Genomic DNA, 18,753 nt, shown 5'->3' with positions numbered 1-18,753 from the left:
CTGAACCCACAGCTGTGGTTTCTGCAGCAGAGCACAAGTGGCAGCACTCCTGAAGAGTCAGATACTCCAGAGAAATGCTCTCTGCATGCCAGAAGGAGGTCATACAGTCCATGCAGTTTGCTTTCAGTGTGAATAGTACAAAATAGATTATTTTGGCCTTGACTTCCTCTAACCCTGTTTTGGAAAGTCAGACAAGTCAGGATATTGTGTCTCCTATCTGGGCCACTAGAAGAGTTGGGACTTTAATGGGACAAGTCAACCCCTCTCAGATCTCTGTCTCCTGTACTCACCCAAAGCTTTGGTTTCTATGATGAGAGCTAACAGCCTTTGGGATAGGTTGCATAGCACATTTACAGAATTGGCTTCTCATAACCACACAGTGCATTGGGGCCTTGTTTATTTCTCCAAAGTGCTTCCTTTTCTTATTTCTCCAAATTGTTTCCTTTTTTGGCACTTGGAGATAATTCTGTAACACATAAGATAGGCCATGGTGCTGAATGGGACAGTGGCAAAAAATGTAAATTGAGCGTAGTGCTGAACTGGTAGTGCCAGTGAGGAGGCTGCTGGCAGAGAATGGAATGGTGGTGGGGGCCACCTCAACCAGGAAAGGAGTGAAGCTGAACCCAGCTGAGCAGAGCCAAAAGGAGCAGAGTGGAGTGGTAGGAAAACCCCGTGGGGAGACTCCACAGGACTAGTTCATTAGAAGTGCACCAGAGGCACCAGCAGAGTGGTGGAGTGACCCCTTCTTGGACAACCCAGCTTCTGGGGAGCTGGCTTGTCATGGTTTTTTGTTGTTTTCAGGCTGGGGGGCAGGAAACATTATCTGCAGGAGCTCCCCTGCCTTCCTGCCTTTTTTTCCCAATGACCATGGGAGCAACACATGGGAATGGTCACCATATTGCCTTTGTCTGGGAACACATGGACATGACCTACAGGGAGTGACTGCTCTCCTGGCTTTGTTCCCAGTGGTAAGCATCCTTTTGTGGTTAAAACACCTTCTCTTTTTGTATACTTTTGCTATTAATACTGCTGTTGTTGTGTGTGCCTTACTCCATTGCTTTGTGTTTTTAGTAAATTGTTATCTTAACCCATAATCTCTGCTTTTTGTCCCTCCCTTACCAGAAGGAGTGAAGGAAGGTAAGTGGCTTATTTGGAGTTTAATTTCCTGTGGGTGACAAAACCAGCGCAAAGGCATAAGATGGGTGTACAAATGTCAGTAGGTATACACTTGAGAATAAAATGTAATGGAGAGTAAGAAAACTTATATTTTTACCTCTGTGCCTTTATTTAAAAATTTTACTGATTTTTTTTTTTAGTATTTTTTATTTTAAGTATGCATTGCATGAGGTCTTACCTCACCTAAGTGAACATACTTCCACAGTGTATTTGGCTTATTATGTTTTACTGTCTTCTAGATTGCTTTTATTCTGGATTGTGCCTAGAGAAATGCTTTGAGACCAAAGCTACACATGTTTTTGTCAACATGTGGTTCTGCATGAGTAGTGGGGTAAAATTTTTATTCCTGGTCACTCTCTAAAGGAGGAGCATGTCTGTTAAATTCCTCATCTTCTTTCATCAGGAAGACACTGTGTTGTTTTCCATTGCACTAACAAGCCTGCCTCCCACTGCTAACACTGATTTGTCTGGAAGAAAAGACAGGGCACTCCCTGTGATAACCTGGTGTTAGACCCTCTGTTCAACAGCTGTGCTAAATGAAGCTATACTTGATTACGTATTATAACCCATCAATCTTACACAGGGTTTCCAAACCCTCCACAACCTCCTCAGCAGGCATAATGGCAATCACCGTGTTTAAAGGTCACGGGTAGGAGCTTAATTTAAAGCTCTTCTAATAATGCAATTTAATTCTGGAAAATGCCACAGTATTGCTCTCTAAGGACTCCTGTCAGACAGAAGACACTTACTACTTGTGCACAGCTTCAATTTATTTATTTCTTTCAATATCCTCTATGTTATCTTTTTAATTTACTAATGTTTCCAGTTACTAGTTGGTAGACAGACTTTTCTTGTGGCAGTAAGTTCCAAATTATAAACATCAGTTTCATTTTAATTTCTACTATGAAAAAAAAAAAAAAGATGTTTTTTAAGCTGTGTAGCTAACAAATTAAAGCAGTTTTGTCTTGTTTTTAGAAAGACTTTCCCATCAAAAGAAGCATTAATCCTGTATTAGGTTTGCATGGACAGGTTTTGGTACAGAGGTGGCTTCTGTGAGAAGCTTCTAGAAGTTCCTGAAGAACTGAAGCCCATGGGAAGGACTCATGGTGAAGAAGTTCATGGAGGACTTTCTCCCATGGGAGGGACCCAAGCTGGAGCTGGGAAAGACTGTAAGGATTTCTTGCCTGGGGAGGAAGGGGCAACACAGACAGCATGTGATGAACTGACTACAGACCCCATTCCGCACACCCCTGAGCCACTGGGGAGGAAAAGGGAGAGAATTTGGGAGTGAAGTTGAGCCTGGGAAGAAGGGAAGGGTGAGGGGAAGGTGTTTTAAGGTTTATTAACTTACATATATATAAAGATAATTATTAGGTATTTATTTCTCATTACCCAACTCTGATTTGATTGCTAATAAATTAAACTAATTTTCCCAAGTCAAGCCTGTTTTGCCTGCGACGGTAACCGGCCAGCAATCTCTCCCTATCATTATTTTGACCTATGAGCCTTTTGTTCTATTTTTTCTTCCCTGTCCATCTGAGGAGGGAAATGATAGAGTGACTTTTAGTGGGCACTTGCCTTCCAGCCATGGTCAACCCACCACAAATGCATAATGAATAGATTTGCAACATATGGTTTATTTTGATGGCAGTAGCCACAGCTAAATAAAGCTGAAGAAGTAGTTTAGTCATGTAAGCACCACATTTGATACACCTAGACTCTCTGGAACCACTGGCTTAAATCTCAGCAGGATTGACTCAGACTTTCAGCTCCAGTAGGCAGACATCAAGTTTCATGCATCTACCACGCACAGAGGTGAGACTTTGTGAAACAAAGCCCTGGGTCCTATGCAAAAAATTTGCATTACTTGTTTTGTTCTAAATGCCACTGATAATTATTTTTCTCCTTCTGGGTTTCTCTGTGCTGGTGGCTGCTGGGCTCTGCTCTACTGCTGGCTGACAGGAGGTACCAGCAAGCTTCAATTGTCCTGAGATACCTGCAAGACTGGAAACTCTGGACAACAGAAAACAAATCTGGTCCTTGACCCAAACTTACCCTTTATTAACTGGGGCACAGTGCTGTGAGCTGGTGGGCACTCCCAGAGCCAGGGGAATGTGGGACCAATGCCACAGTGCTGTCTCAGTTCCTTCACATAACCTTGCACTCTAGCCCATTCAGGAAGGTCTTCTCCCACAGCAGTCACAGAGCTGAGCTGACTATGTGCATGTGAACAGAGCTGAAAGTGCTACTGGAAAACGCTGAACGCAGCAAAGACCTTATGGTTAATCAGAGCTACTACACTCGCCTGTGAGATTCTAGTAGATACCTCTGGCCCATGTTACTATTTATCTTCAAACACAACAGCTGTCTGCAAATGATGGAAAGCTCACTGTACAACACTCGGGCACACATTTCTTTGAGTGTTTGGGGAAAACTAGAGGGATTTGGTGCATGCCAGTGGCATGTGGCATTTTATCATATGGAGGGCTTGAATTTTTCCACAAAGAGCTTATCTTCCCTACCTCTCTAATGCACGACATGGAAAAGGGAAGAAAAATACCAATGAATACTTTCACAGCTAATTAATTACAGTAAGGAGCATAGAGTATAAATTCACCAGATTTCTGAAAAGATTGTTTTAAGTCTGATGCCATTATATCTATTTTCATTGCATTAGTATACTCTGGAACAAGAGCCAGGTGCCTTTTCATGGGCCTTCAGAAACCTGCCCTCTGCATCAGAGCAGAGAGTGAGTTCCAGCACAGCATGAAGGAGGAACAAAATAAGCAGCTCTGGTGCAAAACTGCTGGCCACCCCCACAGCTTCAGCAGGCAGTGTTATTTGAAAATACATCATTGCATAAAATTCAGAGTAACTGAGTTGCTCTGGAGGGCCTCAGAGGGCTGTCTTGCACCTGATTCAGTGCCCTACCCTGGCTCTTCATAGTCCTATTGAGTCCTATAGTGTTGTCCTATTAGCTTAAAACCAGTGTAGCTGGCAAAGGGTTGGATCTTGTGCTCATCAAAGAATAAGTACTTTTAAAGATATCCCTATTTTACTGTGATAGAATGGACATTTCAATAATTCCTTTTCTTCATACAGTACTTAGAGATTGACACACACTCCAGAGAAAACTGTGTGTCTTCCCATTGGCTCCATGGACTTTGGATCACACCCTTAAAGTGTAGAGAAGTGCATGAATAATGACAGAGAACCAAGCACATCAAAAACGATCTTTCAAGTAAATATGTATTCCCATTTAAATCCCTGAACTCAAATTACAGGGTTTTCAAAGACCAATTTTCTTAAAAGCCAGGAACAAAGTATTTATATTAGCTGCACAGAAATGAAAAGGGGAACTAACAGAATAAAGCTGCACTATTCATCTGCTATTTCAAATAAAAATTACTGTTATTTTAAAAACTAATATCTGCGTTAAATGCTTTGACTAAAATCAAAGTAAAAATATTATATCTTTCAGCAATAAAAAGTAATCTTTGAATAAAGATGTAATAATCATAACACAAAAAATAAGAAGGAAATGGAGGTCTCTAGTTGTACACTGCTGAGAAGGAGTGGTACAGAGAATAGGAAATCACTTGGTTCTCTCTGATTATAGCTCTTTGTATGAAAATACTCGAGGCTGAAATTAGTGTGATCCACAAGAGCAGGTGTTTTGAATTTCGATCTAAGATATAATTAGAGCCTGTAAAAAACACTATGTGATGCAGTAATTGAAAGAACTAATGATGGGATTCTTTATTTTTAAAAATATTTAAAAATAGATCTAGAAGCCATAAAAACCCCATATTCCTCAAATCTCTGTTTTGACTACATATAAAACTGTAATCCATTATGACTTTGATTTGAAAGACTTAAACAGTTCACTTGTATCTTTAAAAGTGATATGTAATTATCAAGTTCTTTATCTCACATTTCATGTTGTTTATATAAACATTGTTAAAATCTGTAATACTTGCACAATCACTCTGTGGGAATATGTCTCATGGCCAAATATTGGTTTAAACTCCACCTGGATTGAAGAACTATATATAGACTGAGCTCAAAGTTTTGCTTTTAGTGCTGCTTATTGTTTGCAAACAGTATTTCTTTGGACTTTGGGTATCCAGTCTCTCATTCAAGTGTGTTTATAGTGAGATGATGCCAAATTCAGCAGCTCTTCCTGTTCATCAAGAAGACCAATACAGAGTCTTACAGCTTTGACTGCCACTGTTTTTGTAGTCAAAGTTGATAAACAAAGGAACTGGTGCTGGTTAAAAAGTCATTTGATGGCTCCCATCTTAGCTGTTATGTCTGATTTTGAGTTAAAATGGCAATGCAATCAAGCAAGACAGGAACTAATCAATTAGATTGTGATCATGGTCAAGTGAGTATTTAACTTTTTAGCATGCAAACTGACACAGGCTTAAAGAATTTGCATGGAATTGATCTTGCGAGGCCTCCAAATTTCTGCAGGCTGCTGCAGTGCAATTTAGTCAGCTAAAATAAAGCATCAGGAAGGACCAGTTGCTAAAAAGTGCCAGGTGATGTAACTGTGATGCACTGTTCTCTCTTTACTCTGGAAGCCCAATAAAGTTCATGTGGAGCATAGCTTCCTGTGGGCCCAGCATCAACTGGGTCTGCATGCCATAACACTCTTGTATTGATGCTATTTTCACCTATGGAAGATACATAAATAAGATTGAGGCCCCTGATCAACTAATCCATATCTGTTAATATATCTCTATTATTTAAATATTATTAGTATTATGAATATTAACAAACTAAAATACCTCAGAAAGTCTGTCTTTTCTGTAGTCATGTTTGTTAAATTCAGATATTAGCAACAGAGTTTGCAATACATTAAATAGTTATCTCTCAGACAGTCTGAATGCCAGAGAAATGTGTATTTTATTTGTGCAATTAAATGTTTCACTTCACCTGCAGTTTAGGTGAGACCCTGCCTTCAGGTCTTCAGGACTGAGATAATGCCAATATTCCTCAGATCCATTGCCAGTACGTCTTATGGTAGAGTGGGGTGGGAGGGCCCATGGGCCAGCTGATTAATGCAATGTCAATCCTGCCCCCAGTCTCTGCCAGCAACCTTACAATGAAACCAGACAGCTCAATCTCTGTGAGACTTGTCCTCCACTGAAGCACACTGGAAGGGAAGAACCTTTCATTCCAAAAGTGTTTTGAATGCAATCAAAGTGCAGATGTTGTTTATATGTTGTGTTACAGGGAAAATATTTATTTTTTCAACTTTTTCTAAACTTATTATTGAGGATGAAAAAAAAAGCCTGAGCAAGGTTCAAGTTTGCTAAGCGCCAAATTCTTCAAACTTTGTTATTTAAATCATCAACCCATGTAAGTATTGGGAAGCTGGATGCTTTGTATCCTTTTAATCTCCTGTTCTATCGGTCAGGCACAAAGATTTCTGTTTGCCAGAGAAAGAAAGTGCTGCTTCTCAGCATGGCATTTCAGAGAGAGAGAGGCAAAGAGGGGTGTTTTTATTAGGCTCCCATTCTCTTGTTCTCTCAGTATTTTCATTTTTGAGTTTCAAGCAAAACTCATAATAGGGATGCTTTCTATTTTTAGTCTTGAAGGCTTGTTTCTGCTATCACTGCTAGTAGTTATCCATGAGAAATATGTTAAATGAAATCTCGGTTACTGCAGTAGACTTCTTAATCTGATTAATTGCTGAGTGAAGTAGATTTTACTTAGGTACATATGTGTGTCTACACTCCAGAGCATTTCCTTCTGCTTCCATAGTACCCTGTTAATACTAGTCACTGACTCTGACTCAAACTCAAGGTATCTGCTGTACTTGTAAGCATCCAGACCTCCATTTTCATACTTGGAAGTTTAACAGGGCAATTAAAAAAAAAAAAAAAAAAGCTGTTTCAATGTTGATGTAAAATTGTATCTAGTTGATTGGAATGGCCTGCTAAAACTTAATTTTCAAAAGATAAATGCTGTTGGGCACAAAATAAAAAATGAAAGCCTGCTACAGTTTTCAATTCCATAGAGATGTACTACCTGCTGCACAGAAGCCATGCTTCAGAGAAACAACTCTGAACAGACAGGGCTTAACGAATGAGTTTTCAGTCTTGTGTTTAAAAATCATGGTTCCATGAAGAGCTCTGTCTCTTTACATTACCCCAGCCCTGGTCTCAGCAGTAAATTTCTGATTTCCTCAGAGTCTTTTCTAATGTTTGTAAAATAATAGCTGAGAGATTCAAAAGCAATTCTTAATCCTAGTTCATTAATTTTGCTGGTGTTATTTGCTCCATTTTATAGATACAGTGTTTACGTGCAATATTTTCAGAAGTCCCAAATAATTTTGGGTGCTGAGCAGAAAATCTCTGATTTTTTGGAGCCCGTCTGTTCAAGGCAGAGCTCCGAGTGACTGCAGTGGCAGCTGAAGTCTGAGAATAGTTCTGGTTAGAAGGCACCATCTGATCCACCCCCCTGCTTAAAGCAGGGCCAATTTTGAAGTTATACCCGACTTTGAAATCAGATCAGGTCTTTCAGGGTCATATCTAGTCAAATTTGGGATATTCCAGATGGAGATTTCCATATGAATACTTAATACTTCTGCAAATCAGGACCTGGAAACACAAACCCAAAGCACCCAGAAAAAGTAATTCTAAAAGTTGCTGTCATAGGGAAGAATGGATAACACTGAAGGAACAATCTTCCTTGTCTTTCTGAGCACTGAAAATCGCATCTTGTGCTTCTGGTAGGTGTTGTGTGGGGAAGTACACTTTTGGCTCATTTCTTGAGGCATCATCCTTAATATTGCGTCAGCTCAGTTTCTCATAACCAGAAGACTGCACATATCTGCATTTAGTCCTGTGCCCTGAAGGAAATGAGTCTCTGTCAACACTTAAGGGCTTTTAGCAAGTCCTTTGTGTCTTTGAACACTTGTAGACTTTACAGCCTTGTACTTACCCCTTGTAATGGGGAATATGAGATGTCTGTGGGTTACCAAGGACAACTGAACTGCTGCCATCATCCTGAACACTATTGTGAGCCTTCCTTCCTGCAGGAGCAATGGATTCCCACATTTTGAGAGAGATGCTGTTGTAGAATATTTTAAGAGTTACCATGGCCTTTAAAAAACTCATGACCTTGTACACATAGGGTCCCTACATTTCTTCATGTGTTTGTAGGTTCTGGTTGGTCTGGAGGAAGAGATAAGGGAGCTGGGGAAGGAGGTAAATGAAACACAGACTGTGATGAACTAACTCACAAGTGTGTGTGTTTTTTCAAAGACTGCTTAACTGAAATGTATGAATGTATGTGATATTTTAGGTATTTTGCCCCTTTTTATTTTTCTGTGGTAAATACATAGAAAATAAAATGTGCCACCATGGCTGGGGAACTGCATGATAACTGTGAGGACTGGTTTCTCAGGGATTGTTTGCCTTGAGAGCAGACCTGGCTGTATTTCACCACAGACTGCTTGGGCATGAGGCTGCAAGGTGGAACTGTATGCTCCAGTGAAGGGGCTTTTGAGTGTCTCTTGTGGTGACACTTCCCCAGCCACAAGGCAGTGCTGTGGCTTCTCTCTTATGGTGCCCGAAGCTGGGTGATGCAGGTTTTTCCAAGGCAGGAGGAGGCCAGGTGTGGTGCCTGAGGTCCAAGCAGGAGGGTACTCATCAGGACTACTGCGTTCAGGCAGGGAAATTTGGCAGGTCTGACACATTAGTGGAAAGCTGACAGGGCCACCTGTACACCCTCCCATGGCAAAAGACTCCAGCTCTGGGGACCTCCAAAAGTGGTTTGCAAAAAGGAGAGTGTAGGAGCCTTGGCTGTGCTGACCTGTGCTGTGGTGGCTCCTTGAGTGCCAGGCACTTACAGAGCTTTGTGTGAGATGGTGCCAGCCAGGGCAGAACTGCATCAGCAACTGGAGGCACCTCACAGCAGCCTGTGGATACTTCTGCACTACCATGGGGATGGATTTCCACTCTTAAATCCAGTGGGGTTCTGTGGTACACAAGGAATGGAAAATACCACCATTAATTGTCCTAGGGATCATCTAATCGAAGAGTGGCAAAGAATGCAAAGTCAGACGCCATAGAAGATCCAAAAGTGATAAGTGTAAAGTAACTGCTCGGCAAAAATTTGGTTTTCATCTTATTTTTAAGAGATCATAAAAAAAAAATCCCAAATTTTGAGCTTTCTGTTTGGAGAAAAGCAGACCTAATACAGAAGGGTGTGCTACAGGCAGTGGTCCAAGAGCACACAAGAGATTTGTAAAAGTAATGCTTCAGGAAACTTGTTCCAAAAGCATGTTCCAGCAAATGATTGCACTGAAATTAATCACAAAGGAAAGCTACAGGAGCCAGCTAGCACTTTAATATAAACCGGCGTTACTTTTTTGGAATGACTGGAGCTGTACTGATTTATACCAGCTGATGATCTGGTCCACAAACGTGCTCTTATTCCAACTTTAACTATTTCCCAGAGTGTAAGGGTGTCTATGTCTATCTCTGTTCATTTAAGATTTCCAGATGCTAGTCTGGATGTATGCTTACAGCACGCATTAAATTGGTCAGCTTGGATGGAATACAGGCTTCCTGACATGCTCATTGGATACTTTCATTTCAACATACAAAATGAGCTGGTTGATTGTGAGAATCTCTCTTTTATTTTTTTTTTCTTTCTTTTTTTTTCTTTTTTAATTTTTTTTTTTTTTTGGGCATTGAAATTCTCAGCGAGCGTAAATGAAAAGGGCCTGTTCCCACAATCCACAAGGGCAGACTATGTTAATAGTAGTTATATGTGTATGTCAAATGTATTTGTACATGAAGGTAGCTCCTTATATTTAGATTTGCAGTCCTAGAGAAAAAACAGCTCCCTGTTTATGAGCTACCAAAACCTTTAATTTCAAACAATTTAAAGTGGCATTTCTCAAGTCCTGTCTTTATGAATACGCCCTCTGATTCTTTTTCACTGCACCTGTACAAACAGCAACAAAGAGAAAACATGTGAGTGTGAAAAGGGCCTTGAGCTTCTCCCACCTACTTAATGAAACTTCCTTGCTTCTTTTGCAAGCAAATGAAAGACAATAAATTACATGAGATGCTTTTTCAATGGCAGCAGGAGTGATAGGAGTGTCCTTATTTGATGCTGTAGGGGATAAGGCTTATAAATGGTGCCATAAAAAGTCCTTCTGGGTTGTGAAAGCTCGCAGAGAATGAGGCAGCTCTTTAAACCAAAGTGTGCTGTGCTTATCATGTGTTTGATCTGGTTTGCCACGACAAAGAGTGTGCTAAAATTTTTGCAGCTCAACTAGTTTCATCAGAGCAACACAGATTTATACCAACTCAAATTCTGGATAGAAATCTCTGCATTTCCACTCCTGTTGGAAGGACTACCAGAAATATGGCTTCTAACGTTAATATTTGAGATAGCTGACAGTTTTTTAAGCAAGTAAACTTTAAACCAGATACAGATCATTCAATTAGATGTAGTTTGGATTACACCTTTGGACACTGGAAAAGAACTGCTTGTACCATATCTAGACATCTTGACTAATTTAAATGAGGTAAAACTAGGTAGTTCTAGCTGAAAATGAAACGACCATTTTCAGTTTCAAACATGCAGTTCACTGAACTGGGAACTCTATGAACTTGAGTGTAATAGTGAGCTGGAATTTCTGAACGACAAAGGTGCAGCTTTTCTCTGGGGCCTCAACTGAAATCAAGGAAAGGGATCTAGACTTACTTGGATGATTATCCAGCTCAGAAATAACCTATTCAGAACAAGCAGACATCATACACAGAAAGGAAAAAGAGAGTAATGTTCAGCTAACAGGATTAAGTCTTAGAGGTCAGGAGGTGTATGGATTAAATAAGAATTGCCAAAAGACAAACTTGGTCGAATTTTTCAAACACAGCTAAATCAAATAGAGATTTTTTTAGCCACACAAACAAGAAGATGATTTATAAGCACTGTTCAGCGAAGATGGTGAAGTTGAGGATAATACAGACATGGCCCCAAGATGAATATTTTGGCTCAGATTTCAACAGGGATGATGATGTTAAACAAGACTGTGTTGCTAATGGGAATATGTGAATGGAAATGGAATTAACCACATCTGAGGTGGACGCCAAAATCTGAAGAGATTAATGTGACTGAGTCAGCTTGCAGCGGAGACACATCCTGGAAAAAAGAACTGGTTAAAGAAACTGCAAGTCTGCTAACAGAGATTTTGAATGTGTTTGTTGGAGATGAAAGCTCTTCCTTGAAAAAGCAAGCGTTGGATCTAATTTAAGAAAAAAAGGAAGAAAAGTCTCATCAACCACAGGTCTGGCTTCAAGAATATATGAAATTTCAAAATGCATGTTGGATATAAGCAAATAAGGACACAAAGATGCAAATGAAGTGGCAAAAGTAGATCATGTCTGAATAACCTGAAAAATTATTTTCATTTTTAAGAGTATGAGATATAACTCAGTTACCAGGAAAGTGCTCGACTCAGTGCTGCATAGGAAATTGCTCATTAAGCTGGAGAAAATTTGGATTAGCTGAAGAATTGTGAGGTGAAAAAAAATGAAAATCATGTTGAAAGGAAAAATACCAAACTGAAAGGAAGTTACCAGTGGAGTTCTTCCAAGATGTGTCTAGGGACTGATCCTATTTAACATTTTTAACAACTTTGGCAGAAAAAGTAGTACTGTGCTCATGAAATTTTCTGATAATGCAATATGTAGTGTGAATGTGGAGGAGTGTAGTGTACAGGAAGAATTGGATAAGTTTCAGGACTGAAATAATAGAAATAGGATGAATTTAAATAACCCAAAAGGTGAGGTCAGGCACTTTAGGACTCAAAGTTTTTCCCCAAGCAGGAAGCTATGAAAAAAGAATTAGGAATGGACCATTTAATTGCCAGATGACACAATATGTAATGTGCCCATGTAGAACATAGATGTGATCAGATGTATCATGTGGGGAACCTGCAGCAAAGACCAGTATGGGTGCCATTTTGTGACACAGATTACTTCAAATGGAAGCAGGATGGTTTCTAACCAGAAGAGTTCTGTGTTTCTGGAACATACATCTGTAAACCTGAATATGCTCTCAAGACAGAACCTTATTAGTTTGTGGAAGCTGGTACAGCAAGGTGGTTGGAGAAGATAGAGGCATCAGTCTAGGAGTGCTCTTCTGCGTCTGATTTCCTTTACAGCTCATGCACAGCTCAGACACTCAGCTTGGTAGAGTCTCCCACGGACTAGCATGAGCTTGAATCCCACTTTTGATGAAAAGTAAGCCCAGATTTGTAAGAAATATCAGTAGCTGTTAATTGCTTGACTAGCTCAACTTCCAAATACATTCTTGTCTCTGCAGAGGCAAATGATCCCCATGAATACTGTATCTCCTGTAACAAATCCTGTTAGGTAGTGACTCTTGACTTTTAGACAGCTTCAGCAGTGCAGCTGGCAGCATCTACTTGCACTAGCAAATATTATTAATTCACGTTTTTCTCTTTTTATAGGTAATTTTCCCAAGATATACCCCAAAACATGCTGAATATGTTCTATAGAATCTTAATCTCTATGATTTTCATGCAGTATGATCAAAATATGAGACATATTTTCAGTAGCTGGGCTTTCCAACCGCTTACTATCATTTTTCCTCTGTGTAGGGGCCTCTGCAGTTCTGGCCTGTAGATGGGTGAAAGCCAATGGGAAAGGTCTGTGCCCTGTCACGTTCTTCAGCAGCCTGGGAGAGTCTTGTTTGCTACAACTGTGATTTCTGCTAAACTGATTTCTCTGCAGTTCACAATCAAGACAAAAGAGCCCTCTATTTGACAAGTACTCTATTTAGCTGTGAAGAAGTGCTCAGATGAAGGTTTCAGCTGTGCTGCACTTAGTGTAGGGAGGACTGCTCCATGAACCTATTAACTTATTATTTAGACACTGGATGGGCACCCTTCCAGTAGATGACTGGATGTTCACATTTTTTATTTGCTAAAGATTTCTTTGACCTTGGTGAAAACAGAAAGAGAGGAAATAGCATTCGAGAAGGCAGAACTTAAAATGAAAAACACATGAAACAAGAACTCCCTGAGGAACAGAGGAATGGAGCACTGGCCGAACTTGGGGGTGTTTGCTGCTCAGCAGCCTTGCCAGGACATATGCGGAGCAATAGTTGAACTTTAAATTATCCGTGTGCAAAGGAAAAGAAAAAATGCCAAACAAACTAATAAGTTTAACAATGGAGGCTACATCCCTGAGATGCAAATCTTTTGTTATTTTAATAACAATTTAAAAAATGTGGTTTTGGTGAATTCACCAATGGATGTTCCTGGCTTCACATATGTCTTTCATTTTAAAATACCAAATTAACTCACAATTGATTTCTATGGTCATCTTTTTTTTATAAGAATGCGACCCTGCTTAGTGAAAGGCATGTATTTTTGACTAATTTAAGGTATAGAAGTTTTGTTACAGTGGCCCACACCTGTCACAGACAGTGATTTATGCATGTACTGACTTGCCATGTTTGCCTATGGCTAGCTTAAAATTACAGATCTGGTACACACAGACTACACAGTTACAATACCAAAAATATTATCCACAGAAAAAAATTGAATTTTCTACATACCACAGTCCAAAGAACTTTACAGAGCAGGAGCTTCAGCTCATTTCATGTTTTTGTACAGGCATGTACTTGAAATCCATCTTCTCTGGAATATAAGACTTATTTAATAAGAGGGGAAAAAAAGAAATATTTTGCAATAGTGAATATGGTTCTGATTTGCTGCTAACAGAGACTCATCCTTCTCAGGCTTAAACCCACTTCAAATCAGGAAAGAAAAGTGACATAAAAACCTTTTTAAAATCTCTGGCAGAGCACCCAGAACATGGCTCATGAGATTGCGGCATTATAACGGTGACAGGGTACAGCCAATCTGCTGCCTGCTGCTGATTCATGCCCTACAAAAGACTGTCTGCAGAAGACAGTCTGGGAACTGCTAATCATAAATAGTGTCTCTGTATGGTCTTAAACAAAATCTTTACCCCTTCTGTGAAAAATTTTAACCTTAATTACTAATTACCTTAAATAATTATGTGAAATATTCATTAATTACAGCATTTTTCTGTAAATAACTTTAAATTTTACTTTCTCCAGCCTGAATAGTTAAGTTTTGCCTCCAGTGTTCTTAGCAGACTCTAGAGGTGTTCACCCTTGGCTGTTTTCTATCCTATGGGGAGGCTGACCTGTAGATCTCATATTGGTGACAGCATGTCAGGCAGGGCTAGGACTGAAGTGGATACGGGATGTGCAGCCCAACACTGCTGACAACATCCAGACTAACATCAGGCCCTACTAGCTGAAGGGCTGTAGCACCATTTATGCCTATGGTAAATCTTTAAATGATGCAACAAAAAACAATTCCAACGTATTTCTTTGGGTTAGAGGAGAAGAATGCCAAAGATCCATTCCCTTTTCCTGCCCCAGACTCCCTGTTCCCTTCAGACTCTGAATTCTGCAGACACCCTTGAGCAGATTGCCCCATTAAGTGGGCATTTTTTGCCTGCCTGGAGACCCATCACCACCAAGCAAAGACAGAAACACATTGATAGCACCATGTCCCTGGACTGATACTTCTGGAGGGGATAATACTACACAGTGGTCACATTGAAGAAGAAGGGTATAAAATAAAACATTTTCATACAAGTAAATAAACAAAACAGAATAGAAAAAAACCAGTATTTTCCTCTGAAAACCCCAGTAATTACCTGTTGCGTATTTTTTTCTTATGGAGATCAAATAAACAGTTTTTAACCAAGCTTTATAGGACTAAACATACTTACAGAACATCCCTGGTTGACCCAGTGTACAGTTCTGGCTTGTATAACTTCCATGATCTGTCCTGCTTTTTCCATTCCCCTCTCCATTGTTTTCACCCCTGCTACATGAACCTACAATGCTCTGGAGACTTGGTTTTCCTTGCTTTTCCTGCAGTAGCAAACTCTTGTTTTCTTACTCTTCTATGACCTTCCTAGATACAGGGTCACAAGAGATGAATGCTCAAGGTCTGTGGCAGTTTATTTAGTTCACTCTTAATGGGAAAAATGTATATGGGTATAATTTTTCTGAGTTCAGACAATTACCTGTACATCATTTGCGGTTTTCTTGTTGATATGATGTGTATAATATTTAGTTTTTCAGGCAGTTACATCAAGTTATTTGATATAGATATATATATGTATAGCATCTGCAATGTAATTCATAAACCAAGCTGTGGCATCTCATATAGCCCTATATTCATTGAATTTCAATATACAAAGTCTTGTCTTTTAAAGCATTGTTTACTTTTGTCTGCATAAGACTTAAGTAAAACCTCCTATGATTCGAGATACTAGATATTATTACAAAACTTAAATATGAGTAAACATAAAACAACGGTCTCTAAGTCTGTATCCACAGTAAAGTCTCAGCTAAATAAAGGAAAACTAAAATATATTTTACTGTAAAAATTAAGGAATATTGGATATCTTGTTTGACTGAATGAGGCTGGAAGCCAGAGACAACTTTCATTTGGATTTTTTTTCTTTTGTGTGTCTTCGAAATGTTCTTATTATTGAATATCATGTGTCTTGCTGTGTTTCTAAACTCATGCACATTTCCTGCTAAGAACATATGGAAAAGAGTAGATGGTTCAGGGTGAAATCTGGATGACATAATAAACCGTGAGAGAGAAATTCAAAGGATTAATACAGATCCAAAAACTGAAACTATGTCTACTGTTAAGCGCATACCACCATTTTTTTTATAGCACAGATATTTATGAGGCAAAAATAGGAAAACAGAAAAATCAGACCATTACAGATGCTAGGATTTTGTATATGGGTATTCTAGATGTAGTGGCAATTTAGAAATGACAATTTTTTAATGTGTCCTCTTTTTAGTTGATGGTAAGAGTGGACAGAGCCTGTGTAAATTTCAAGTGTGATTGTGTTCCATTATTTTCTTGTTTTCTAGGGTCTGGTTTCCTCTCTGCAAGTGGAAAACTACCAGTGGCTCTCCCTCACTAAGGCAGGTGAAAAATGCAATGTGCACAGATTTGCTGCTGATGGCAATTTGAGGCAGGCTAGTGAACACTGCAGCTATTAACATGGAATACCAATAGATTGATAGGAGGTGGTGTTGCTTCTCTTTACATTCATGCCTAGAAATACATTTCTGGACAGATCCTCAACTAGGACAATTTTTTTTTTTATTTAAATATCTGATTTCATAGAGGTGTAGAGCTTAAAGGAAGGGGCCACAGCTCATGTCTCCAAGTGTCTGTGCAGAGCTGGGCTCTGCCAGGGCCTGACAGGGGCTCACCACTCAGCCTTCCTTGGCTAGCCACATGCTAGGAATGCCATCCTGTCACCTGGCACTACAGCCAGGCTCGCTGCCAGAAATGTGGAGCATTCAACCTATCCAGGTATGGCTGCATTCACATCTACTCTTAATTTGACCACTCCCATGTCTGTGTCCTGTGGTGACACAGGAAAACCAGAGGACTCATCTCAATGAACTAAGAATATTTCCAAAGTATTCTGCAAGATCCTTACCAGTCACCTTTGGTGCCTTAGACCGTGTATGGAGAAAAGGCAGTTTTTGAGACCAGTTTTAGGCTCCTCTCTTCACATGCAGTGGCTTGCCATCGGGACTTGCCTGCTTCTCTCAGTGACTGTCAAAGAAGCACAGGAGCTTTGTCCTAATGCAAACTATTCATCTAACTTTCAAATTCCTTAACTAGAAGACATGAACCTCACTGCAAGGTTTCCTAAAATTGCAATATGTATTGAACTGAATTAAAATCTGCTCCAAACCCAGATTTTGAATAATGTAAGTTTAAATTTCCTTACTAAGATGATTCTCAGAGTAGTGAGGGCAGCTTGCAGCTTTGTGTCCTGGAAGAGAACAATAACACCCACTGAGCAAGCAGTGGCTGTTTTTTCCTGAAAGGCAGCTCAAAGAGTGCAAGCCCTGATAGGAAATGCAATAAGGATTTTCTAAGACAAGCTCCTTCCTCAGCTGAAGACAGAAGAGTGCTTGGAGAAGACATGATGCAAGTTCTTTTCAAGCCGAGCTGAGGAAGCTGCCTGGGAAGTTGCTATGGGAAAGGCCCAAGGGAGATCAGGGAGGCATGGAAGAGGTAAATGTCTATCTGGATGTGGTCTGTCAGGAGTTTGAGGATTAAAGGATTAAAATTTCAATGAACAGAGTAAGCAGGAGAAGAAAAAGGCTTGAGTTATACAAAATAATCTGAGTCGTTATATGCAAGTACTAGGACAGTATGGCAGCATCTGATTGCTTCCTAAGCCCAGCTAAGGGAGAGCTCAGGGGTATATGAGCAAAGGTCTACCTAGTTTGGAGCGGGAAGAGAGGTACTGATATACTCCTGGTGTCCCTGCCCACAGCAGGAGGCTGAAACTAGATGAGTTTTAGAGTCCCTTCCGACCCAAACCATTCTATAATTCTATTTGAAAGAAGGCTTTATCTCTTTGTCAGGAAGGCTTTAACACCTCATGTAACCATTGCAGAGGAAATGGGCACAGAATCTCTTGCACAAGGACAGCACAGCATGGCTGAGGAGGAGAGTTGAGGCTACATGTTGAAAATGAGTTTATGCTCTGTACAAGCAAACTCAAATCTCCTCTGTAACAATAATGAGTGGATGTTCACTCACTTTTCTCCACATTATATGCTTTAATACATCTCATCATGCCACTATGGAAAAAAAGACTGATGTCTGTTTCATACTGCTGGTCATAAAGTAAGTGAGGTTCAATAGCACCTCACTGTAAGAAAGCAGTTCAATCTGTGCTGCAAACTTGGTAGACTGAGACTTGTAAAGTACTTAACTATTCACTTTGTAAAATGAAAATCAACCAGATATCTTCTGTAATAAGTGCCTTTCTTTCTGTGCACATTCCAGTCTAAGGATAATAAGGCTCCTTACAAGGGAAGGCACTAACAGGAAGAACTTGAATCTGTTACAAATAACATAGTGGAAAATTTCCCCAGGCAGCTGATCTAATTTTGATTTTCAAAAAAAATCTGCGTTCAGTAAGAAACTGCTTGTAATTGTAGTCCTAGTAATCTTTTTCACAAGTTATTGAAATGAGTTTTTAGTCACATCATGGTAAAGTTAGAAATAAGGACATTGGAAAGAAGGGAAAAAGATCATTCTTATTTGGCTCCCTACTTAGAGTGTCTCAGATTTTAACACAGCAGCAATAAAAATATTCTATTATTTCCTGCAGGTCCCAAAAGGAAGCTGTCCTGCAGAATCTATTTCCTGGCCATCAGAAAACACTGGTGTAGTAACACATTCAAATTTGCACAAGCAAGGATTGATTGTATTAATCTTTTGCATCTCACTAGTCTTGCCCAAATCCTTGTATTTATGGAGTTGAAGTATAGGAAATAAATATTTAAAGTTTGTATGTCCTAATTTCCAGTCTATTTTCCTGAATACAATTAGCCATTATTTTAACTTCTATTCTTTGCACCAGTATTGTATCAGCATGGACTAAGTCCTCACTTCACCAAAATGTC

The 18,753-nt window shown here is 39.6% G+C and overlaps 1 long non-coding RNA gene across 1 annotated transcript in view; it reads right to left on the bottom strand.

The window, feature by feature from the left end:
• Positions 1 to 13,947, bottom strand: part of LOC128808200 (uncharacterized) — an 86,274-nt gene extending 72,327 nt beyond the window's left edge. The window contains exon 1 of the long non-coding RNA XR_008437397.1: positions 13,795 to 13,947. This is a non-coding gene — a long non-coding RNA (uncharacterized LOC128808200). The remainder of the gene's footprint in view (positions 1 to 13,794) is intronic.
• Between the last annotated feature and the right edge of the window lie 4,806 nt (positions 13,948 to 18,753).

The sequence above is a fragment of the Vidua macroura genome, chromosome 5, assembly GCF_024509145.1.
Source record: "Vidua macroura isolate BioBank_ID:100142 chromosome 5, ASM2450914v1, whole genome shotgun sequence".
In the NCBI taxonomy this organism is placed as follows: Eukaryota; Metazoa; Chordata; class Aves; order Passeriformes; family Viduidae; genus Vidua; species Vidua macroura.
This window is presented reverse-complemented; position numbering and strand designations above follow the sequence as displayed.